The 25,721-nt window shown below is 38.3% G+C and overlaps 1 protein-coding gene and 1 long non-coding RNA gene across 6 annotated transcripts in view; both read left to right on the top strand.

Annotated features, from left to right (window-relative positions):
• The window catches only part of PDE4D (phosphodiesterase 4D), a 1,416,439-nt gene that overhangs the window by 729,948 nt on the left and 660,770 nt on the right, over positions 1-25,721 (top strand). The gene's annotated exons all lie outside the window — the stretch shown is intronic.
• Positions 512-5,052, top strand: LOC135228223 (uncharacterized). Its single transcript, XR_010318581.1, has 2 exons — positions 512-4,749; positions 4,843-5,052. It is a non-coding gene; the product is annotated as an uncharacterized LOC135228223 (long non-coding RNA).

Raw genomic sequence — 25,721 nt, 5'->3', positions numbered from 1 at the left:
AGTGAAGAGTTTAACCCTTTGTACCACCTAGGGATTCCTAGTTGGAGATTAAAGTGGGCCAAAGTTATCCTTGGATTGACTTGTGAATGGGGAGAAAAATAGGAAGGGGCAATATCAAAAAGTGCTTAGGATACGGTATCTACTTCAGTAAACTGAAACATGCAAACATAAAGGGGGAAAAAACCAATCTAAGTATAAAGGTAATTGTACCTCATTTTTTCTTTGAACTATTAAAGAAACAACATTAAAAACAAAAAATACAAATATCATTAGCTAGAGAATAGTTAAGATTAATTTTTTTTTTTATTTCATTATAGGATGCCATTCAGAGCAAACCAAATGCCATTCAGAGAGATGTGTCAAAAAAGCAGAACTGTCAAAATTGACTGAATGGCAATGGGCTGGGTTTTTGGGTTTGCATACTGGGGAGGTTCTCCCAGTAACAGGCATGTTAGCAACAACAACAACAAACAGAGGCCTGCCTTCACGGGGGGGGTGGGGGGTGGGGGGGGCAGGGGGAGCGGAGATTAGTTAGATCTTGGCCCGTTTATCCAAAGGCAAAGACATGGGTAGCAAGATTACTAGAAATATCTTCTTGGAGTATAAAGGATAATTATGATAGCTTAGGCCACCACCTTTCAGTAAATTCCATCTGGTACTTTACAAATTAGCTCATTATTCTGCTGTTCTTACGAATGAGTTAGTCTGTAAACATATCGCTGTCACAGATTAGTCACCTAGTGTTTCTCTGGAAGTAATTTACTATAAGCACACCCACAATCATAGTATGGAATAGTAGAATAGGTCCTCGCTTAATTCTCTAAATGGAATTTAGTATGAAGTATGATTCGATTTCCAAGGAGTTTTTGATGCACTCTTTACTGTCTGACTTTCTAAGGTTGGCATGTGATCATTATTCTGGATATTGACAATATCATGTAATATTAGAAACCTCTTCTGTCTCCCCTTGGACTCCATGAGCTATCCAAGCCTACTGATAAATGATAGGCTTGCAAATTAGACATAGCTTTTGTTTGTTTTTATTTACATTTGTCATCCCAGGTGCCATCACAACTGTTGTTTCCATTCAATAATAGCAATTGCAATTTTGAAAAAATAACTTAAACATCTGATTTTTAGAAAGTGCTTTTTGTGGCAGATGAGTCCACCCACCAGAAAGAGAAAAAAAAAAAAAAAAAAATTTTTCCTCTGTAGTTGACCTTGATTACCTATTGAGAAGTGTCCTTGTTTGGACTGTAGTAAATAATTCACGGTGAAATGTATCCTTTAAGATGTTTTTGGCTAATAAGATTGGAGTCCCCAACCCAATGGCTTAACAACATCAATAACAACAACAAAAAGAAAATGTATTGTCTTACAACATAAAGTTTCCCGATAGACTATTCCAGGGCTGATTATGAAAAGGCTCAAAGACACATTCAGATTATTCTCACCGTTCTGCTTTGCCATCCTAATACAGTGTCTATTTTTAGACTGTCTTCAATATCATAAGATGGCTGGCTATAGCCAGGCACAAGCCCCAAAGGCAGAAAATGCATCCTTTCTTCCTTGTACTTTTCTTTTTGTGAAGTGCTTCTTCCATACGTCTTTTCAGCAGACTTCTGTTTATACATCACTGGCCAGATTTGGTCTCATGATATAAACAAATCACTGGTCAGCAAATGGGATTAGATTTATCAGGATTTACCCCTGAGCTGGAGATGGAGTCACCTTCTATAAGTACTTAGTTGCTTCAAAAAGAACGGAAAAAATAATTGGATTTCTACCAGTAAGGAAGAAAGGTAGGCAGATAACCAACAATGGTAAAGGAACCATGCTGTTAACCACATGGTGACAGTTGTTAAAATGGTACTTTAAACAGTGGCAATGAGATACAATAGACGTTTCATCCCACAGTGAAGCCCAGGTCCTGACTGCCAATTTTCAGAATAAAGTCTAGGAATCAATTTCATGGCACAGGAATGCTTGACTCAGACTGAATCTTTTAAAGAGTTCAGAGAGTAAACAGGAAACGTCTGTTATATCTTTACACAGGTAATGCGCAAGTCTACGTTTTTCTTGCCAACTGTACCCTACCCTGTGAGGTATTTTCGTAAACTCTCTGTAGTCATTCTCTTGGCAAAAGAACATGGAGTGCACATTATTTGCATAAAATACGGTAATTTATGAAACTATTGTTTTAAGAGAGCTGAACAATGATGTGAGTCCTTTCCCCCTTAAAGAGAGCTGCAGTTAGCCATTCACTTTAGGCCCAGAGAAAGAGGCTGCAATGATGGAATTTTTTTCCCATGGACCAGATGTGCACTACACTAGCGAGAGCTGGCCTTGAGCCAGCTTATGTCCTTCCAGAGAGGGCCATCTGGAAAATGCACTTGGACTCCAACAGCAAGAGTCTGTAAAGATTGGACCACTAGAAAACTCAGGGCTTGGTGGGGGGCTGTTTAATGTGCAGCCCTTCAGGTTCAGGGCTCTGCCTGAGTCACAGAAGTTGCAGCCAGAGAGGTCCAGCAGGGTTGCCTCTGATGAACCCATGAAAGTGCTTGCCAGGCCCCCAGTGTGAGATGCCATCTTAGGAGAAGGCCAATTCCAGAAAGAACCCCCTCTCCTTCTTTTGTAGCTTCTTTCCATGCTCCCCAACCCCAGAGCAGTCAGTACCAGCAGCTGGCAAGTCAGGATAGCAAGGAAGATGGAAGGGAAACCCTCCCTCCTGCCCCATTCACTTCCCCACTGCAAGCAGCCAGTCCACAGTGGGCCCAGCAGGGCAGGGGAAGAAGAGATGAGTTAAATCAAGTTTGGAGTTTTAGATGACAGTTGGGGATGGACATTTTGATTTCCAAATAGAATCTGAGCTGATTTAATGAATGTAAAGCTTTCTATTACCTAAGAGTTGCCAGCAAAGTCCCAAGATTTGTCCATAAATAAAAGTTTAAAGGGACAGTGGAAAACCAAAATAAAATGTGTTTTAACACATATCACATGCCCTTATTTTTCAATATCAGCTACAATATCGATACCTGTTTACAAATATCGTTTTTTAAAAATGTCCTAACAATACTATATTACATTTGTATGTCTCCTTGCGTATTTTTTCTATTTTCCTCTAATATATGAGAGGAAAACCAAGGAAAGATATTTATACTTTCAGCAAATTTTATTCTGATCTTTTAAACACCTATGCCCCAGCAGAAGGAGCCCAACCAAAACAGACCATGCATCAAAGTTGTAGAAAGCAGTCAGTCATTGAGGAGAATGGGGAATTTAATATTGACAGTGGTCTCCTCTGTCCCACTCCACTGTCTTTGACATTCCTGTGTCTTCATCTCTTCTTCCCTCTGACTTCTTGGGATTGGGGAGTTTAGGACTGCCTCCTGCTCTTTTTTTTTTCCTGCTCACTAGAGCTAGAAGCTATGGGGAGACTTAACAGAGATTCAGGGCTGCAACACCTGCTTAGCCTTCTCCATTCAGAACAAAAATATTCAAACCCCAACACACAGTTGCAGCCTCATCTCAAATGCCTGATGCCACTAATCGGTGAGTAGTTACTGGAGAGAGCAAGGAAGACACGAGAAGCTTATATTCTTACTAACTTTGTTCTTGATATCTGTATAAAATGTGTAACTCCCATTCTTTTAAAAGTGAGATGGGAATTTCAAAAATTAAGGAATCTTGCTGAGGGTCCTGGTAACAAAGATCCTGATCCTGACCTGCCCACTTCTAGAGTTTTATTTTTGCTCCTGTTTACTCACCCAACTAAAAGGAAAGGATCGGTGAGAAAAGAGGAGAAAACCTGAAGGGCAATTTACTATTTGATCAGCTTTGTTATTTGAAATTATTATGTGGAAAAATTTATAGCTCTTCTGTGTCTTCGTCCGTTTTCACAAACCTTGAAACTAAGAGCAATGGCTCAAAACACGTTGTATTCCACATTGAATTCTTTCCCACTCGTAATGTGCTTCCCATGGAGAAAAGTATAAGATATGTAGCTAGACAATTAGAATTCACATCAGTGCTTTTCTGTCTTGTCCATTTTGGATATGTGTTGTTTATAGTTTGCCATTTTGCACCTACTAATTGACCGGTAGAGTCTGTAGTGATTATTGCAGGGGTGGAATTGTCAATCAGTTGGCAGTTTCAATTGATCAGCATTATGGAATCACCCGCAAGTCAGAGAATTACTAATAGCAGGGCAGAGAGTGTAAAATGCTGAGGGAAGGAGATAGTATTTGTTTATAGTGGGCGACTAGGATTTAATAACTAGCCTAAAATTTATTTTCGTGCAAAAAGAAGGTTTTACTTAATTATATCATAGTGGCTTTGAAACCATTAATTATTCTAATATATTAGGCTCTGGTTTTAATGCATTTTAATGTTTTTTTTTAATTTTAAATAATTATTTAAAATTATTAAATGAATATTCTTTTTTTCCCCTAAAAAGAAATTCTGCCTTTTGAATAATATATTCACCTACTCCATAATGCTAATAAAAAGTGCAGTATTTCCCTCCTTCCTTAATCTCTCTCTCTTTATGTCTCCCTCTAGCCTCCTTACATAAAGCAAATTGATATTCTGTGAAGGAAATGATGAAAGGGGTTTGAGAAAAATAAGAAGCTGATATGTTGACTGGCTGTGTAATAGACGTTAGTCATAATAAAAGGACACTCTCTCCAGAACATCTGGATGCGGATGTAGATTCATGAGTTAACTCCTGTCTGGGTTAATTTAAGCCTCGTAAGCAACTAACCACCAATTCAATGTCAAGTTCATTCACTGTGGCTATCCAATATTACAATATAGCATTGATTTAAATTGCTTTGTTTTTAGAGGGAAGAATTTATGAATAGCAAAACAGATTTTATGTGGTGACTCTTCTAGTCAAGATAAAAAGAAACAGACTCAACCTAACTCCTGTAAAAAAGGAGGGAATTCAGTTATAGAGTTATTGTAAGACTCAAATTCACAGAAACACGTATAACTGGGCCTTGTTTGATTTGGAAAACTCAGGACAAAAAAAAAAACAAAAAAACCTGCCCCTATGGAATTTACATTCTAGTGATAATCGGTAAGTAACTTATAAAAAAAAAAAAGCAGGGAGTAATGTACCCACAGGGTAAATACAAGATGTCAAACAGCAGTGTGTGTGTATGCACATGTATATATCTTTGTAAATATCATATAGGCATACTTGCTTTTACTTAATTCTGTTGACTGCCAATGGGGTGTGTGTGTGTGTGTGTGTGCGCGCGCATTGAAAGTGTTAATGGGCCCTTTGAATTTTAAATGTCATCTGACTTGCAGCTTTTGATACAGCCTGTGATGTAGCCTTTTGAACTTCTTATTAAAATGGCTGTACAATATACCCCCCAAATTCCCAACAGAAAACACATACACACGCACTAAAACTCAGGACTAACAGTGATTTTATGTGTAGAATAACAAAGAACCGGTAGATTTGACTGAAAATATAGATGGTAGACCATCCATCCTATTACAATTTAAAAATAAATAAAAAGAATTTATTATATATTTACCTGGACCCAGAAAATTTATCTACTCTATACTGCTCTGGTGGAGTAGTGGTTAAGAGTTATGGCTCCTAACTGAAAGGTCGGCAGTTCAAACCCACCAGGTGCTCCTTGGAAACTCTATGGGGCAGTTCTACTCTGTCTTGCAGGGTTGCTCTAAGCTGGAATCGACTTGACGGCAACAGGTTTGGTTTTGGTTTTTGGTATATACTGCTACTATAGTAGATATACAAGTATCTTATACACTTTTTTAAAAGAAATGTATTAGCAAGCTCAAAGATGGGTCAAAATTAAGAAGTTAAAAACAAAAGAGTCTGAAGGATTATCCTCTTGAGATTATCCACCAGTAAAAATGCATCACAAGGGCTTTTAAGGACAACAGTCACCTCCGTAAACTACATCTGACTGAACTGTTCACCCTAATAAATGTTTAAGAATAGAAAGATTTGGTTAATTTCTTTACTCTGTGCCATCTGGCAAATAAGAAAGCTCTTTCTCAGGTAGTGCTTTTCACCAAATTCAGAGTCCAATTAAATAGTCTTAAGATCATAAAAAATAAGTGGTAAGCCACTATTCCTAGGAGGGAAAAAAAAGACTGGAAGGAATATACTGATGTGCTTTTTTAGGACTAAGATTATGGATGGTCTGTTTTTTCTTTGTGTTTTTCTGTATATTTTTCATGATGAACTTTTTGGCTTTCTAAATGAAACATTAAACTTCACTTTTGAAAAGAATCTCTAAATATTGTTGCATCTAGTGAAGAAGCTATGTGTGATAAAGTTCAGATTTTACAAACAGATTGCAAAAGTGTCAGAATGAACATTCTTGAAAAAAATATGGGTCTCCTTTTGCTTCAAGCAATCATAAACCAAAGGGAATGTAATCTATTGACATTACTGAATTGTGGTGTTGGTGAAAAATATTGAATATACCATGAACTGCCAAAAGAACCAACAAATCTATCTTGGAAGAAGTACAACCAGAATGCTTATTAGAAGCAAGTATGGTGAGACTATGTCTCGTATACTTTGGACATGTTATCAGGAGGGATCAGTCCCTGGAGAAGGACACCATGCTTGGTAAAGTAGAGGGTCAGTGAAAAAGAGGAAGACCCTCAACAAGATGGATTGACACAGTGGCTGCAACAACGGGCTCAAGCATAGCAATAATTTCAAGGATGGTGCAGGACCGGGGGGTGTTTCACTCTGTTGTGCATAGGGTCGCTATGAGCTGGAATCAACCCAATGGCACCTAACAACAACAGATTTTGATATCCTTAATTTTAAAATGGTATAAAAATTGGCCATGTTCCAGGTAGAAAAGATTAATAATTATTATGTTACTTTTTAGCTGGGAGCATGAGTGATGGAAAAAGTGTCATTAAGGGTATTAAATTATTGATGAGGGAAAAGCTGTTTTGGATGCATCTCATCTGCTAAAGTTGATGCCAGGAAGGACAACTATGCCTTTCTACAACACCTCTCTTGGTGCTGTTTAGAATAGCATCACTCTTGGCCTGAGCTATTCTGGGTATAGTTGTGTAAAGCACGTGTATGCCCAGGATCTTCTGTCCATATTGAAGGAGGGGGAACATCAGGACAAAATCTAGGTATTTGCAGACATCCACAGATTTGACCAGAAGTAGAAAACATATAATATTACCAGGATGTTTGGTCCGATTTTTCAAGTAGATATTACTACAATGTGGGTAGTTCTAACTCGGAATGAATACTGCTTCTGGCCCCAGCTACTGTGTTTATGTGGACAAGGAAAAATAATAAATCAGTGTTCATTTCTATTTTTAAGACTTTACTGAACTTTTAAGAATTTAGTGAATAATAGTGGAATGTTGGAAGCCTTGAATATATAAATATATATATAATTTCGATCTGACCATTCAGCTTTGAGGTTTGATGTTAGATTTTTCAAGTCTATCAGAGATTCTATCTGGCCAATATTTAAAAATGTGGGTTTGATATTCTAATATATAGATGTTAACTACAAATGACTATTCTTTAATAAGAACTAAATATATTTTTCTTGTTACTGCTATTTTAATTGTATAAATAATACAAAAATATATTCCCATTTAAAAGATTCATTGATTCAAAAATATGTCAAGTAAAATGTGAAAATTCCTTTTGAATGCTTCCCACTTCCACTTCCTTATTTCAGAGGTAATTACTATCAGTTTTTGTTGTTAGTCTTCATTGTGTCGATTCCGACTCATGGAGACCCTATGTGTTACAGAGTAGAGCTGTTCCACAGGGTTTTCTTGGCTGTAATCTTAATGGAAGCAGATCAAAATTAAAAGGAAGGACCTGGAATTAAGGGCCCAAGTCTTGAGACTCCAAGACAGAATGTAAATTTGACTTTTTCCTTGTCAAATTTGATATGGATTTTTCCACATCCAATTTTTGAATAATAAAATATTAAGCGCTTACTTTGTTTTTTATCATTAGGTACTTTAATACTTCTACCTTGAAACTATTAAAAATGGAATTTTATAGGTATTCTAAGTATTCCAATTATGAAATGTATTGTTTTAATGATAGGAATAGTTTTTTCTACAAATGTATTTTTAGTTTAAGATTAGAAGATTTAAGCTTAGGCTATATGATCCAAAATTCCTTGTTACATTACAGAAATTGTGGAAATTTTCAACAAAGTATCTGTTGGTTTTAGGTATCTTTTTAGCTTTCCAGTTGGTTGTTTTGTCCTTCGTTATATGAATATATAGAAATTGAATATACAAGCAACTTGCCAAAACATGACACAATTCCCTGACTCTTAGCAGTTGAAACCATGGCTTCATGAAGGGCACCTCTTATTTCAGTTATAAATGTGCTGAACAGAGCATGCTTTCAGACTTTGCAAGAACTTGCCAGAAGTGGGAAGTCATCACTATCAACATGGTTATTAGTTAACATTTACTGAGTGCCAGTAATGTTTTCAGTGTTATAAATACACAGAGGAAGACACAGTTCCTTCCCGGAGGGCTTGGTTTTCTGTAAGCATGGGAGAGAGGTTTTGGTGTCAAATGGTCTTTTCTCCATTGGGGGGGGGGGGTGAGGGCAATGGTGGGGGAGGGGGCTGGTACAGTTATCTTGGGTCTCATTCTAAATATGGGAATGCCACTCTCACCTATTTATTAATTGATGATATAAGCCATAAAAAAGAACCAAAGTATGGACATGAATATATATATATATATATATACACACACACACGTATGCATATACATATACAGGACATATGTATAAGAGTATATGTAAATTCCATTGTTGAATTTAAAATATATATATCTCCAAGTGACTATAGCTTCCATTATTTATGCTATTAATATATAGAATGTGTTTAAAAAGTTATATAGTAGCATTTGTATATATATTTAAAAAAAAAAACCGAGTTTATAGATGAGAAGGAACAAATGTTTTTGACAACTAAAAGAAAAAAGTCACCCAGTCTCTTCAAAGAACGGACTACTTTCCACAAATATCTTAACCTGTGATTAGCATTCATGTAAGAGTCACAAAAGATCACATTCTAGGTCTTTGTCGTTTCATGTCTAAATTTACAGAAGTTTTAATAAAAAGGTAAATATATTTTTGGAGCCTCATGGTGCAGTGGTTAAGAGCTTGGCTGCTAACGAAAAGGTAGGCAGTTTGAATCCACCAGCTGCTCCTTGGAAACCCTATGGGACAGTTCTACTCTGTCCTTTAGGGTCACTATGAGTAGCAATCAACTTGACAGCAATGCTGTTTGAAAATATATTTTTAAGAAAGAATCATTGATATTACCTATTGTTTATAGTAGAATGTGGTAATGACAGAAAGATATGATTTAACACTTGAAATTAAAGTTACATTCTGAAAGTGAAAACTCAGCGGAGAAAAATCAATGAGATAAATCATCCCACCCACCGTAAGGGATAAGTGACGATTGACTAAAGAGTTAGAAACACCTAGGTTCAGAAACTAGGATGTGGCTTTATTAGGTTATGATTATATTACTGTAAAGGCATAATTCAATCATTTGTATTACACTCATTGTGAAGAAAGCATGTTAATTGAAAGGAATTGAAGAGCATGAAGTCGTGAAACTGATAATACAAGGGAGTAAGAATTTGCCTAGAAAGCATTCGTTCTGTACTCTTAGTGTTACCTTTTTGTAAACTTTTTTTTACTAACCAGGCTCTCTTTTTTCAAATCAAACCTTGAGATGAAACAGGGTAAAGCGGACAGGCTGTGGTTGAAACAGCACAGTGTACCTTGCCTCCCCTCTGTCTAGTACTGAAGCATCTTTGTAAAATCACAGGGTTCTCAGGAACTGAGTTTGGAAACCCCCACCCTTGAGAGTGTAACCTCTAGCCATGGCCAAAAAGGACTTCAATTATTAGAGCTTCCAGACACACGGACACTGTCAGCTAATAAACTTCTTTCTCTGGTTCTGGGTACACCAAGCCATGCCTTGGTGTACATGTGGAGTACAGTGCGTACTTTGGTTTGCTCCAAGGTTGTATTTCTCACTTTAACAACAAGCTGACACCCAGTTGTTTTTTACATCTGTCTTATATGAGAGTGGTTAATGTGACTGCATTCCTGAAAAACTAATGACTGCTTGTACTTGCTGTGGGATTGAAAAATAACAACAACAAAAAGCGTTTGTGCTGGTAGAACTGAGGCTACCTCCTGGCTGTCGGGAACTCACTGAGGTTGTGCCAGCCTGGGTCCCTGCTTATAATTATCGCCCCTTTATTGATTGAAATGATGGAACACTTGAGCCCTTTTATGGTTACAACTGGTATTTCTCTGCAGTTCCATAAACAAATGATTACCTTTTAGCAGAGTAAAAAAATTGAATCTTGAGAACTTATTTCAAAATTATAAACTTATTCCACTGTCGCTGGGTTGATTCTGATACACAGCGACCTTGCAGGATAGCGAAGAACTGTCCCATAGGGTTTCCTAGGCTGTAAATCTTTACTGAAGCAGACTGCCACATCTTTCTCCAGTGGAACAGCTGGTGGGTTCAAACAGCACTTTAACTACTGTACCACCAGTTCTGCCCAAATGTTATTTCATGAAGGCCACACATTTGTGAGCTATTAAGTTCTTAGTTGTAACATAACTGTCATAGCTCTTAAGACCCTTTTTCTGATAGACATGAAAAAAGTGCTGAAAATAAACTATTTCTATTCTCTAAGCATACTGATTCTTTTATGTCTGTTGACTTGAGTCTCTAAAAATAGTCAATTTAGGTTTGTTTATTAAGTGTATTCTTGGTTCCCTAAACTGTGAAATAAATTACTTTTTTTTTGTTATTCTTCAAGCAGAAATTTGGTTTTTCTTCTATTTACCATAGCTTCTTAGTTGTGTTTCCTTTCATCCTAATTTGTTATACTTTATTCTAGATAGTTGCATATATAAAAATAAAAATTGAAAGCAAAGAAATGTTCACTTTAAAAATATTCAGTTGAAATCTCTTCTTAGCTTGAATATATTTTAATTTTAAATCTCCTTTAGTTATCTGATGATTAAATCATTTGTGTTCTTTCATTTGCCAATTGCTTTGCTTATATCATTGCCCTCAAATGAAATCATAGCCAACAAATACAGAGTGTTAAGCTCTGTGATCATTTAGAGAAAGTCAGATATTCAGCTATCACCCACCAGCAGTACTGTGGTATATGTTGTTGTTATTGTTAGGTGCTGTCCAGTTGGTTCTGACTTTTAGCAGCCCTGTGTACAGGAGAACGAAACACTGCTGGGCCCTGTGCCATCCTTGCAATCCTTCTTATACTTAAGCCCATTGTTGCAGACAATGTGTGCCATCCATCTCATTGAGGGTCTTCCTCTTTTTCATTGACCTTCTACTTTACCAAGTATAATATCCTTCTCCAGGGACTGATCCCTCTTGATTACATGGCCAAAGTACATGAGACAAAGACTTGCCATCTTCATTTCCAAGGAGCACTGGCTGTACTTCTTTTAAGATAGATTTTTTTTATTCTTCTGGCAGACCATGGCATATTTAATATTCTTTGCCAGCCTCATAATTCAAAGGCATCAATTCTTCTTTGGTCTTTCTTATGCATTGTCCATCTTTTGCATGTATATGAGGCAACTGAAAATATCATGGCTTGGGTCAGATTCACCTTAGTCCTCAAAGTAGCATCTTTGCTTTTCAACACTTTAAAGAGGACTTTTGAAACAGATTTGCCCAATGCAATGCATCTTTTGATTTCTTGACTGCTGCTTCCATGGGTATTAACTGTGGATTCAAGTAATATGAAATTCTTGACTGCTTCAGTATTCTCTCTGTTCATCATGATATCGCTTTATTGGTCCAGTTGGGAGGATTTTTTGTCTTCTCTTTGGTATATGAACAGAGTGGAATAGACTAAATTAAAAAATGCAGAACATTTCAAATAAATGACATTTTTAAAAAAGGGAAAATACAGTTCTACATCATTTTCTATCTTTGTATTTACTACTTTCCATGGTCACAGGCTCATTTTTATACCTTAATGACTTAATGTTGGTTTTGAAATAGTGTTCATCATCGCCATCATCATCGTGATAGAATATTTAGACAGATTCAAAGGACCTGAATTCTGTTCCAGACCTACTGCTAAGATGATGTATGACAATGAGCAATTACTATTCTTCTGGAGATTAATCCCCAAAATTGGCAAAATAACTTACATTTCTCAGCATGATTCTTTGGTGCTTATATAATACATGTAAAAATATTTTTTAGGAAGCATAATACTAATTCAGTGTGATATTATCATTATAGAGGCACAAGACTGCAGTGATGATATGTGCATGCTCTGCAGCCAGACTTCCTTGGTCCAAATCCTGATTCCTGCTAGATGTTTGATCTCTGGCAAGTTACTTAGCATCTCAGTTCCTCAATTTCCTCATCTGTAGAATGTGGATACTAATACTCCTTACCTAATAATGTGAGTGGAAACCCCAGTGGTGTTGTGGTTAAGAGTCTAGGCTGCTAACCGAAAGGTTGGCTGTTTGAATTCACCAGGTGCTCCTTGGAAACCGTATGGGGCAGTTCTACTCCGACCTACAGGGTCACTAAGAGTTGGAATCAACTCGACAACGACGTTTTTTTTTTTTAATAATATGAGTATTAAATGAGATAATAACATAAAGAAGGCCTGTGTCTTTGTAAGTGTTCTTAGTTATTATTATTTTCATTTAAATATCTAATTTGAATTATACATGGTCCTTGATGTAAAGCATTCAAAGCTTGTTAAAAAAACAATTCAGACTGAAGTTTTCTGGGTCAGATCACACATGACCTTATGGGAGAGATTTATGCCATTTAGGGAAAAAAGAGGTCAGGAGAACACTGCGGGGAACCCCAAAAGTGGTCTCCTTTTATGCTGCAGTACCATTTTTCTGAACCTATAAGTTCAAACCGATTTTAAAAGAATCACCCAGTTCTTCCCCCTCCCAGGAATATTTCCACTGGGACCAACCTCGGATCAAAATGAAAACTCCCCAAATCATGGCCATTTTCAAAAACAAATAATTTTTTTATACCTGATTTTGAACTTGTGGGAAATGCTTCCCCCCTCCCCCAAAACCATGGATAATTTTTTTTTTTTTCTGCAATGACATGGCCTCACTGGGGAAATCCTAAAGATAATAGCATGATATATTAGATGTTGCCAATATTCCATTCACTATTCAGCAATTTATAGGAGAGCCTTTAAATACCTAAGTTAAAAGTGATACATTAATATTGAGTACACTGCTACTGTAAAGTCCATTCTCCCACTGATTTCAAACAAACACCATGTAAGTGCCAACCTACTATTAGAAGAGTTTACTATTTTATTCTTGCTCCAAAATGGCATCAACAGTGATGGGGCGCTTTCAGGGGATTATGGAACAGAATTTTACAACAAAGAGGCAGACTTGAGGAAATGTAAAGTATCAACTGTAGGCACTGCGATGTTTTATCTCATCACTCCACAAATCTACACACCCCCTGATCAAAGAAGCCGCTTTACGGCATACGCAATTCCAACTGAAGTGTAACTGCTTCTGCAGACCTGGCTCCCCAGAATTTCCTGTCCAAATACCACCTTTTGGTCATCTGTAGTCAAATGGTCAGAGGTCATCAAGTAAGCAAGTCCTCCCTACCCTAATATTTTTGTTTTGTCTTTAAGAAGTTAAATTAACTAAATCCTGTCCTTTGCAAATTTTCTCTGGACTTCTTTTATTCCCTTTCTTTTCTTTGGGCAAGAACGGAAAAAAAAAAAAACCAACCTCGCTCTGTAATAATATCTATTTGTTCAAGGTGTCGTTTCCCCTGTGAGGTTATTTACAGGTTTCTTACTGTTTCTCTTTTCTTGTCCGGTAATTACTTACCAGCAAAGAAATCTGCTCGGTCAAAGGCGAGCTTTTCCTTTAACCCGTTTTGCTTGCTCTGTCTTGGAGGCTAGCAAGGAGTGCGCCGGCTCTGCAGTGTCTGGGAACCCACCTAGAGGGCCCCCTTGACGCCAGCACATCCCCTGTCAGGCAGCAGTCCTGCAGCCGCACCGCCGGGCTGCTGCAGAGTTAATGTACATAGTACCACGGAGGCTGCAAGTGTCCTGAGCTGCTCAGAGCTGGGGAGGCACAGCCCAGGGCAGGCAAGGCTGCTGCGAAGATTCCCAAGGTTCTGCTGGAAATTCGGCGCTGGGGGACTCCAGCAGGAGCCTGTTGCCTTTGTGTTTTAAAAGCATGCAAGGTCTGTATAGCTTGGGCGTGAGAATCTTTCAGAAGATGTCAGAGCATCAGAGTGAATGACACTTACTAGGGAATTGAATTGGGGGTGTTAAAAAAAAAAAAAGAGGAAAGGAAGACAGCGGGGAAGAAATTCTTAGACAACGTCTGACTTGCAGCTTTGAAATTCATTTTCTTCCCAAGGCAAAATATGAAAAGCCCGCACATGGTTTTGATTAACAAATTAAAGGAGATTCTGCCGTGAAAGGATCAATGGCTTAGTCATTTTACTTAAAGAGAGCAGACAGCCTTATTATGGGGTTAGGCAGCAGAAGTAAATTTCATCATGCCAGCACCTTCTGAAGTCATGATGGTAGCGAATGGTAATCCTGTCCTGCAAAGCAGAAATTGTTCGTTGCCTTCCTACTTTTGCAGTTGAAAACCAGCAATTCTGAGATTTGGCAAGGAAGTTGGCTTTGGTTATACATGGTTTCTAGCCCCTCTGCCCAGGTCTTTGTCCGACACGTCTCAGAAGGGAGCACTGCGTTAAAGTGACCACACATGAATATGTGCCTAAGAAAGAAGAAAAAGCAACATTCGTTTCTAAAGGACAGCATGGCAAAGCAACCTGAAGTTTTCCATTTCCCTTCTAACACTTCTTTAACAAGGATAACAAGAAACTGTCTTTTAACTCATCTTTTCCCACATTCCAGAGTCCTTCCCTGGAGGATGCATTAATTTACACTCAAGTCTATTGGATTTTACCAGGACAATATTTGCCACCATTTAGGCTTAGCAATTGAACTGGTTATATTAGCGTGTTGACTAACCAGTGGAACCTAAATGGATGGACCCTTACCTGCAGTACTCTGTGATGTTTATTTTTTCAAATCCTGGAAGGGCTTCTGTTGTTGCTGTTTGTTTTTTGGGGGGGATTTTTTTGGAATTCAATACTTGTTGCAATAATTGCCCATGGTAGCTGCTCACACAGGAGAGTTGGAATTCATCTCTGAAAACCATTACATGTGACCTATGAGACCAGGAAGATATTAATGACGGAAGATCTGTGAACATGATGCACGTGAATAACTTCCCCTTTAGGAGGCATTCCTGGATATGGTGAGTAATCAATATCCCCTTCAGTTTGTACAACTCAGATTTATAAAATTCCATGACAGTTACCAGGTACGAATTTGTCTTGAATAAGAATATTGGTATCAAGTGAGAATGAAAAGTAAAACGTGTAAAACCAAATGTTGTCTGAGAAAGTAACGGTTATGCAATAGCAAATTACTTGTTAATACAAAGCATCCCAAAGGAAGAAGTCAAGTACGGGGACATTTAGAACTGCTAACATTTCATGAAAAAAGAAAAAAAAAAAACCCAACAACTTTGAGAATGGCAAATTTTTAACCAATAAACCAGAGGGAAAGGGACATTTGGGATTTGTTTTTGTTGTTTTGTTTTCTTTTGTTTAAATATTCCCTGGAGAAGGGTACAGTTGTGTTTGTGACATCAAATACCATTTCACCTGGTTTTAGGTCTTTTTGAATTTCCAAACAAAGGTATAGAGAAAACTCAGAATGTTGACTTTCTTAAAAAAAAAAACAAAAACACTAAGATGTGTTGGTACCTCCCAGTTCAGGGATATTTTAGCTCTTCAAGAACTGTGTCAACCAGAATGAACCAATTTAACGGGGCTCTAACGCATGAGTCATGAAGTGCTCAGACTCTCATAGAACTTGCTTAGTGCTTTGATATTTGGTCTGGTATTAAGGTTCAGTGCAAGATATCAAGGTCTCTAGGCAGGTGACATCATATGGCGTTTCTTGTTGGAGCTTCTGACTGAAAGTGCACAGGAGCTGATTACGGAGACGTGTTATAAAGGCAAAACTCGGTATTTCAAAATTGCTTGTTTTTACCCCACCTTTTTTTTTTAAGGTTGGCTAGGTTCCTCTCTCAGAGCAGAAACTTTGTGAATGCACAGCAGAGGCACATTTCAGGCTTTGTACCTACTAACATGGTTTGTTTGGATAGTGTAATATGTCTAATTTTAAAAATGCACTTCCCAGGTAATTTCTTTGGCTGCAGTGAGGATCAGTAATAGATATCAAAATGCACGTTTCTGATAATGTCTCAAATGAAAGCTTCCTGATGCCTTAAGGTACCACCCAATCACCTGCTGGTGCGTTACAGAGGTTTCTGCTTTTTAGCTGATAACCAGTCACAGAGAAGAGTGGGCAACATCCTTTGTCACTTTGGGCAGGCACTCATTTCCTATCAATACCAGATACCTCCAGAATTGGAGCTGTGATGCATTCTCCTTCTCTGCTCTCCAGAGCCACTGTCCCCAGCCTCTACTGTGCTACAGAGGGAGTCTGGGTGACATGCCTGCAAACCCTCAGTGGCCCACTTCCAAGTGCATCACCAGAGTCCACCACTCAGTGGGAGCTTTGATGCCATCGCCTTGCTAGTCCTGATGGTGGGAGTCAGGTATCACCAGTAAGGTCCTTGTCATCTGGTGATTCTCAGAATCTGACAGAAGGGTTTTCCAGATGAATTCATGTAAATAGGCTTTAACTGTAAGATTAGAAGACCCTAGAAACAGTCTCTGTCACAGTAGGCAAATGTCAACTATTTCTTCTTCTCTTTTAGTCTTGGTTCCTTTCTTCAAGATTAATTTTATACCTCAAGATTTGTTTAGGGGAAAAACAAAAAACTACCATTGTTATTTTTATAAGCGTATATTGCTATAAAGCAACAGTTTTGGTTCCACTTAAATCCTGTGGCTTGCGTCCATTTATTTATATTGAAATAGGTAGGATGTGTATACTGTTTGAACGCCCAACATTATAACCACCTTTTTTGTTGTTGTTGTTGCATTCACCTCACTTTTACTTTTGACTAGAAAGAAACGAGCCTTACAACGTCACGGTTTTTGAAAGAATGCAAATGTGCTTATTCATACCCCTTTAGATCTGTAATACCTATGTTTGAAAGCTGTGTGGAGAGGTTGAGAGTCCTGGTGGTTTTCTTTTGAGCCTGAGCAGAGGTAACCCTTCCTACGTCTCATTGCATGAGGTGCCAATTTTGTTGTTGTTGTTAACCTTAGCCGACGTGGAGCGTGAGTGCCCTATATATCTGTTCTTACCTGGGCCCCTTAGAAGGATTCATTAATAAGATGTTGAACTCAGAGGAACAAGGAGGTGGCTTTTTCCAGGTGACCCAATTAGTGTAGTGCTTGGTTCTCAACTTCCCCAACTGTTGTTTTTCTCTCATGTATAACCTCACCTTTCAATACTGCAGCAAGAGACTCAAGGTGTTTGTTGACAGAAAACCTTATTTCCCTTTGTCCTGCTATAAGAGTCCCTGTTGGATCAGGTTCGATGTTCATGAAATATTATGCTAAGAGGAAAGGGTTTGCCAAGTTCTTCTCCTTTTCATCTCCAAAGACTCCCCCTTTCCTCATTCTCACACGCAGGTCTTTTTCTTCATGAAGGGACAGAGCAAGAGTTGGCACCAGACCAATGCCAGGGAATAATCGACATTTTAAAGGAGATGTGTGTGTTTTGGTTTCCTGAGCTCTAGCTCATCTCTTATTTAGACCTTTTGAAGGCAGGGATATAGAGGTACATGCTCTGACCCTGGCTCTCTTCTGTTTTTGATGAAAAAGAAGGAATGAAAATTGAGACCCAGGAAGTCTAGTCATCAAAAGTTTATCGGGGTAATGATTCAAATCAAAGCCTAAGCACAGAGTTCCAACCTGGACTCTCATCCTCCTGCCCTGAACTTGGTGTGCAGATAATTGAGCAATAGTATTACAAACCCATTATTTATTGGTTACAAGTTAAAGTTAATAAATGTTCTTATTACTTGTCTTAATGGAACACTACCTCTTGAGTGCTGAAAGAGTGGTATGAAGAATGCATCTTTCTTGTTTAAAACTACATTAGAAATATTTGCTGTAGGGTTTTATTGCAAAGCCTTCTTGCCATTATACTTTTCAGTCTTTTTAGTGCCAAGCCAAACAACGATAAGGGTTTGCCTCACCAGGTGAATAAGCATTATATAGCTCTTCTTCTTTCTTTCTTTTTTTCTGGCAAGTTGTGAGAACATAGTGGTAGCCTAGGAATTAAGGAACGAACAGGCCTTCTTGCATGGTTAGAAAGAAGGGAAATGCAAGGCAGCTTTCTAGGAATTTAAATTCTACCTAACTGCAATTAAGAGGACTTTTTAGAAGCACTATGGCATGAAATCCCATGCAACGGTCAGACAAGAATGACATAATGTAGTATGACTAACCTATCTTTTTGCCTTATTTCAAAGATACAAAACAACTTGGACTAATCTGATTTGTAAAAATGCTATAATTTCATGCTAGAAATATCAGGACCATGTTAAATGCAATCTAATTTTACAGTTGCAAAGCTCTTCTAATTTAGGAAGGCATTTTTTTTTTGAATATCTCAGTCAAATGCATCCCAATTATGATGGACTGAAATGACTAAGAGAGAGGACGGTGGACAACCGAGGCCACAGGCCCCTGCTTGGGGAGCATGTACAGTGCTTCCACCGCACCTGAGGAGGACTTGGGACTAGTGATGGTAGATGTTGATGAACCATTTTACTCCTTTGGTGCTTACCTAAAAACCACAAACCTGTTGCCATTGAGTCGATTCCCACTCATTGTGACCCTACAGGACAGAGTAGAACTGCCCCATAGGTTTTCCAAGGAATAGCTAGTGGATTCAAACCGCTGACCTTCTGGTTAGCAGCTGAGTTCTTAACCACTGCACCAGGGCTCATTTGGTGCTTGGGATTTATTATTTTCAAGTTTCTTAATGCTTTTTTCAAACTATGTTTGTGAAGCTGAGAGGTACCTCCATTCAAGAGACAAAATTGGGTGAGTATGGCACCTTGACTCAACATTGAGACTTCATTTTCCTTCTTCTGGGCCCACATGTTCTTTTGTTAGACTTTTCTTTCCTAGATGTCAGCTCCTAAGAAGGTTTTATCTAGCAAGTCATGGTAGAGTTTTTTCTCTGTAGACCAAAGTTTCAATTCATATATTAACTTATTTTGTTTTGATCATGTTTTCTTTGGTTTGATATAAATCCTTTATGGAATGTACTAATATATAAAAGTTGTTATTGGGTGCTATTGAGTCAATTCCACACTTAGTGACCCCATGAATAACAGAACGAAACACCGCCCGGTCCTACACCATTCTCACAATCATTGCTGTGTTTGAGCCCATTGTTGCAACCACTGTGTCAATCCATCTTTGAGAGTCTTCCTCTTTTTAACTGACCCTCTGCTTTACCAAGCATGATGTCTTTCTCCAGGGACTGGCCCCTCCTGATAACAAGTCCGAAATATGTGAGATGAAGTCTCACCATCCTCCCTTTTAGGGAATTTTCTGACTATACTTTTTCTAAGACAGATTTGTTTGTTCTTTTGGCAGTCCATGGTATATTCAATATTCTTTTCCAACACCATAATTCAAATGCTTCAATTCTTATTCTGACTTCCTTATTCATTGTCCAGCTTTCACCTGTATATGAGGTGACTGAAAATACTTATGGCTTAGGTAAGGCACACCTTAGTCCTCAAAGTGACATCTTTGCTTTTCAGCATTAAAGAGATTTTTTGCAGCAGATTTGCCCAATGCAATATGTCTTTTGATTTTTTTGACTACTGCTTCCATGGGCGTTGATTGTGGGTCAAGTAAAATGAAATCCTTGACAATGTCAATATTTACTCCATTTAAAAAGATGTGGTTTATAGGTCCAGTTATGAGAATTTCTATTGTCTTTATTTTATTTTTTTTTTTTATGTTGAGGTGTAATCCATACTAAAGGCTGTAGTCTTTGATCTTCCTCAGTAAGTGCTTCAAGTCTTCTTCACTTTCCACAAGCAAGGTTATGTCATCTGTGCATGACAGGTTGTTAATGAGTCTTCCTCCATGCTGATGCTGCATTCTTCTTCGTATAGTCCGGCTTTTCAGATTATCTTCTCAGCATACAGCCTGTATCCCAGCCCACCCAGTGCAGACTGAATAAGTATAGTAAAAGGACACAATCCTGATACACACCTTTCCTGATTTTAAAACACGCAGTATCCTCTTGTTTTGTTCAAACGTCTGCCTCTTGGTCTATATACAGGTTCTGTATGAGCACAATGAAATGTTCTGGAATTCCCATTCTTCACAATGTCCATAATTTGTTATGACCCACACAGTTGAATGCCTTTGCATAGTCAATAAAACAGAGGTAAACATCTTTCTGGTATTCTCTGTTTTCAGCCAAGATCCGTCTGACATCAGCAGCGATAGCCCTCATTCCACGTCCTCTTCTGAATCCAGCTTGAATTTTTGGCAGCTCCCTGGGGATGTACTACTGCAAGAGTTTTTGAAAGATCTTCAGCAAAACTTTTACTTGGTTGTTATATTATTGATATGGTTTGATAATTTCTACATTCTGTTGGATCACCTTTCTTTGGAATGGGTCCAAATATGAATATATTCCAGTAGGTTGGTCAGGTAGCTGTCTTCCAAATTTCTTGGCATAAACGAGTGAGTGCTTCCAGCCTTGCATGTGCTTTTTGAAACATCTCAATTTGTATTCTGTCAGTTCCTGAAGCCTCGTTTTTCACTAATGCCTTCAATACAGCTTGGACTTCTTCCTTCGTTACCATTGGTTCCTGATTATATGCTTCTTCCTGAAATGGTTGAACATTGACCAGTCCTTTTTGGTATAGCGACTCTGTGTATTCCTTCCATCTTCTTTGATGCTACCTGAGTTGTTCAATATTTTGCTCACCTTCAATAATGCAATTCAAGGCTTGATTTTTTTCTTCAGTTCTTTCAGCTTGAGAAATGCTGAGCATTTTTTATTTATAAATATATCAAAAACACCATTTTTGTGTGTGTATATATATGTACATATACACATACCTATACATATGTGTTTAACAAAATTAATGAAGAGGTAGAGAAAGCAAGATGGGCTGCTTTTTAGTGAAAGGACAGTCCCCGTCTTACTTAGCATCTTAGAGTCTTTTAAGTTGTTCTTGTCTTCATGTATTGAGACTAAGAAACTCAAGTCAGAATAGCATTTTCTGGAGTTTATGTTTTGTCCAATATAATAATCTCTCTTATCCTATTAGAATTTTAGTCTGGTGGTGGTGGGGGAAATGTTGAGTTTGATGGCTGTGTATGCATCGAAGAACAGAATGTATTAAGTATTGTGCAGGATAATGGAGCTCTGCTCATTTTAGCCAACTTTAAATTCTTCAGTGTCTGCTTGTCTTTTGATGAGTTTTGAAGTTATTGCTTACCTTGGTTCAGCTTCATCTATTCCTCTGGGACACAAAACTATCCAGAAATTCTAAAATACAAATATCAAGCTCCCTGCTTGATTCTAAATTCATGTGAGGACTAAATACAATTTATTTGTAAACACACATATGACCAGTAAAGTTTATATAGAGCTCATAATTGTAGACACTCATCTCGTTCACAAATCCCTTGGGTTCAATAGTAAAGTCAGCCATTGTTTAAGGCAGAAGTTCAAGTTTAGATATAATACAGCAAAGATTTTTCTTTAAATGAAATATTGATCCTATTAAATATATAATTTTCCCCTTGGATTTCTATTTTACAACTCCAAAAATGTTGGCAGTTCAAATCCACCAGGCACTCCTTGGGAACTCTATGGAGCAGTTCTACGGTGCCTTATAGGGTTGCTCTAAGTCAGAATGGACTCAATGGCAACGGAGTAGTTGTCTTTTAGGAGCCCTGGTGGTGCAGTGGTTAAAGTGTTCACCTGCTAACCAAAAGGTCGGTGGTTTGAACACACCAGCTGCTCCATGGGAGAAATATGTGGCAGTCAGCTTCCATAAAGATTACAACCTTGGAAACCCTGTTGGACAGTTCTACCTTGTCCTGTAGGGTTGCTATGAGTCAGAATCAACTGGACACCAACAGGTTAGTTGTCTTTTATAGCCTCTAGTTGTATTTTCCTTAATTTTTTGTCAGTAATACCTTGCAATTTAAAAATGAAAATAAAAGTTCATAGTTTAGGCTTTTATTTTTTTAAATTTGATTAGACATAGCATGGTGGAGAAAGAAAGTTGCCATCAGTAATATAAGTGTATCTATAACTTACGCAAATTAAATATAATTTTCACTCGCAGTAGTTCTTCTGCTGGAATAAAATAGTTTGAGTACTTTAAGCTGCTGACAGGTTACATTATCAGTGGACTAAGTGGGTGGCCCAAGCCAGGGAGGTCTTAGACAATCCCTAAAAAAGGAAGAAAATGTCATTATCATATGAAAATGATTAGCTAAAGATTTGAGACTTTCTTGCCTCTCTTAAACTCTTACTTTCTACCGTCTCCTCCCTGCACTTCTTTTAGCTGTTACTGAGTTAGTTCCACTAATACTGAGGTGTTTGGTTTCAGAGAAAAACAGGCAAGTAAGGGGGAAAAAACAGAAAATAGTTCAGAAATTTTAATTGGAAGAACAACTCAAGGGAACTTAACAACCAGTTCCCACTTGCCACAGGATAGAAGTTCCTTTAAAACAAACAAACAAGCAAAGAAAACACTGTAAGTGTGCCTCCCTTCTTCTTCTCTTCCTTCAGTTATAACACTCATGTCCCTTAATACGCCGACTAGGTATGGCTCAGCCACACTTGTTTTTACAATAGTTCAAAAACACCACCACATTAACTGGCTGTTTCAACTGCTTATCGTTAGATGGACTATTGGACGATGTCTCCGCTAGTGAAAGAAATGCCAGCCTGATATGATGCCCTATAGACAGGAACAAACAAAAGATTACTCCACCAGTAATACATTTCAGCTAGAGACTATGGTGCGTAAAATTTTGTGGTATATGTTTGCTTTCAGAGATGAGTGATAAGGATTCTATGTAGTCAGATTACTGGATGGAAAAGAAAAACAAACAAACAAAAAAACACCCTCCAAGTTTCTAATTCTGGATGTTAATCTTTGTGTGACTATGAGAAAACACTGAGCACTTCGTCCGTCACCAGCTGAAAATGATCATCTCCTTCATGGTAAAGAATAAATCATTATAAGAAACTCTCATGGCACATTGGTAATAGTAATAATTGATTAGAATGTTAACAATAACGTGCTAAAACCTCTTGAGTGAAATTTTTTGAAATGTATGTAGCAAATATTACTATTGTATACTTCATGGAAGAGATTGATACCAATTTAACCTCTGCACATGTCATGTGCTGTCATATAAATCAGGTCACTTAATGGTAACATGGAAACCCGGTGGTGTAGTGGTTAAGAGCTACGGCTGCTAACCAAAAGGTCGGCAGTTCAGATCCACCAAGCGCTCCTCAGAAACCCTATGGGGCAGTTCTACTTTGTCTTATAGGGTTGGTGGTATCTACTTGACAGCAGCAAGAATGGTAACATTAACTTTCAGAAGTTAGTTTTATTTGAATCCCTATTTGCAGATGAGTAAAGTGATTCTAATGGAGATTAAGTAATTTACTCAAGGTCACACATCTATTAAGTGGAGAAGCTGACCCACTCAAAACCAGATCTGACCTAACTTCAGAGCCCCATGCCTCTTTAATCTGCCATATTGTTTTTGTGGCCAATGCCTTAGCATTCTATCCATGGACCTTCTGTAAAATAAATTAGCAGCAAAACCAGAGAAAATAAGCCATCTTATTTGTGTTATTTACCAGGTTGGGTAAGGGCACAGGAATGCCTGGTGCATGTGAATGGAGCAGGAATGAGCCTGAGGCAAATGTCTTTCCCTAAGAAACTTTCCTGTTAATGACAGAACTGTGGTCTATACTTTGACAGCAGTCTCTTGTGTTTTCTCAAGAGGAGACGTTTTATAAGCAATCTGAGGTGAACTGTGTTCCTAGGGCCACTCTGGCCTAGAGGTCCTTTCTGTGGCTTGTGTTTCTCTGGGCAGACATATTAGGAAAAGGTGCAGTGCTTGGGACCAATGAATCAGAAATACAGATTGCAGTGCTTGGTGAGTGAACAGAACTTTTGTGCAAAGAAAAAGGCCCCCCTTCCTTTGGTGGCTTGAGCATAGGCGCTATGCAGAACCACTCACCACCTTTGCGGAGCACTGTTGGGCCATGCCTGAACTACACCGTCAAAAGCAGTATCTCTGGCTTTTTCAATTTTTAAGTTAAAATTTATTTTTAAATTATTTACACAAAACATGTCAGGAAAGGGGTCAGATATGTGACAGCAACACTGTTGTTACTAGGATTCCCAGGTCTTGCTCGATGCGGCTGCAGAGACACAAAAGGGGTGAAAGCAAAAGAAGAAGCTTTATTTGTTGGCCAAGCAAAGGAGCACACTTGGAATTTCATCGCCAAGATGGCTCCCCAAACAATAACTGAAACAGCTTTTATTAGGGGCAAGAAGTGAGGAAGGGTCCTGGCAGGAAGGAGCAAGGTCATTGATTCCTGGGGCGGTTTCATCTTCTGTGCTTCCTCAGTCCAAAGGGGTATGGGGAGAGGGCTCTGAAACCGGATCTTAGGCTCAGACTCTTCACTTCTGAAAGTCTTCCCCCAGTCTTGGCCTGCTGAAGCTCAGTTCTGTCCTGCGGAAGAAAAGTTCTTGGGTCGCCCAGAGGACGGGTTGATGGTTCTGCGCTTGTCAGGTGGGCCAGATCTGGTCTTAACTGGTTCTGTGGTCTGCAACCCCAGCCTCTTGTTTTTTCTTACCTTGGGCAGGAAGTTGGCCAATTGCCAGAAAAACATCTGGAGAAACCAGGTAGAAGGGGAGGTGGCTTACGCTACTTTACTTACAAGGAAGTTGGGGTAATGGTGCCCAGAGGCTGTCTGCGTCATTATAATACTTTATTGTCACATTAAGGACTGTGTTGCAATTAAAGTTTCTCCTGTCGATTTTATTTTTGGGGGCTTCCAAAAAACACAGAGTTGATTTTGTTGTGGTCGTTGCTTTCGGCTTGCTAGTGGTTGAAAGTGTTTTGTGAATGTATTAATTAGATTGCAGTTCTAGCTTCATGACCTGATTTTGGAAATGTGAGATTTTCTGAGCTGCCTGGAAATAACCCTTGGGTGACAAATAGATGATCTGAGATGTTTGCTTTGAATTTTATCCTCAAATGAATCAAAATCACAGTGGGAAGGGAAAGCAATATGATTCAGCTTTGCTCACTTTCTGGTAGGAACCATTCTGTGATTGAATGTCACAAATCCTATATATGTAACCTGCCGTTACAGAGATGTCTTCAAAAGCCTTCAGAAGTTTACTTGAAAGTGTCACAGTCTCTGGGAAACTTACCGAAAATAATAAAGTATAATAGGACTTCAACCATAAGTAGTATAACCTAGTTTAAAATTTATAAATTTAAATTCTTTTTCATGTTTCTATGATACCTCGGGGGTGAACAACAAACATA

The sequence above is a fragment of the Loxodonta africana genome, chromosome 2 (genome assembly GCF_030014295.1).
Source record: "Loxodonta africana isolate mLoxAfr1 chromosome 2, mLoxAfr1.hap2, whole genome shotgun sequence".
NCBI lineage: Eukaryota > Metazoa > Chordata > Mammalia > Proboscidea > Elephantidae > Loxodonta > Loxodonta africana.
Note: the sequence above shows the minus strand (reverse complement) of the source record. Positions and strands in the feature narration are given on the sequence as shown.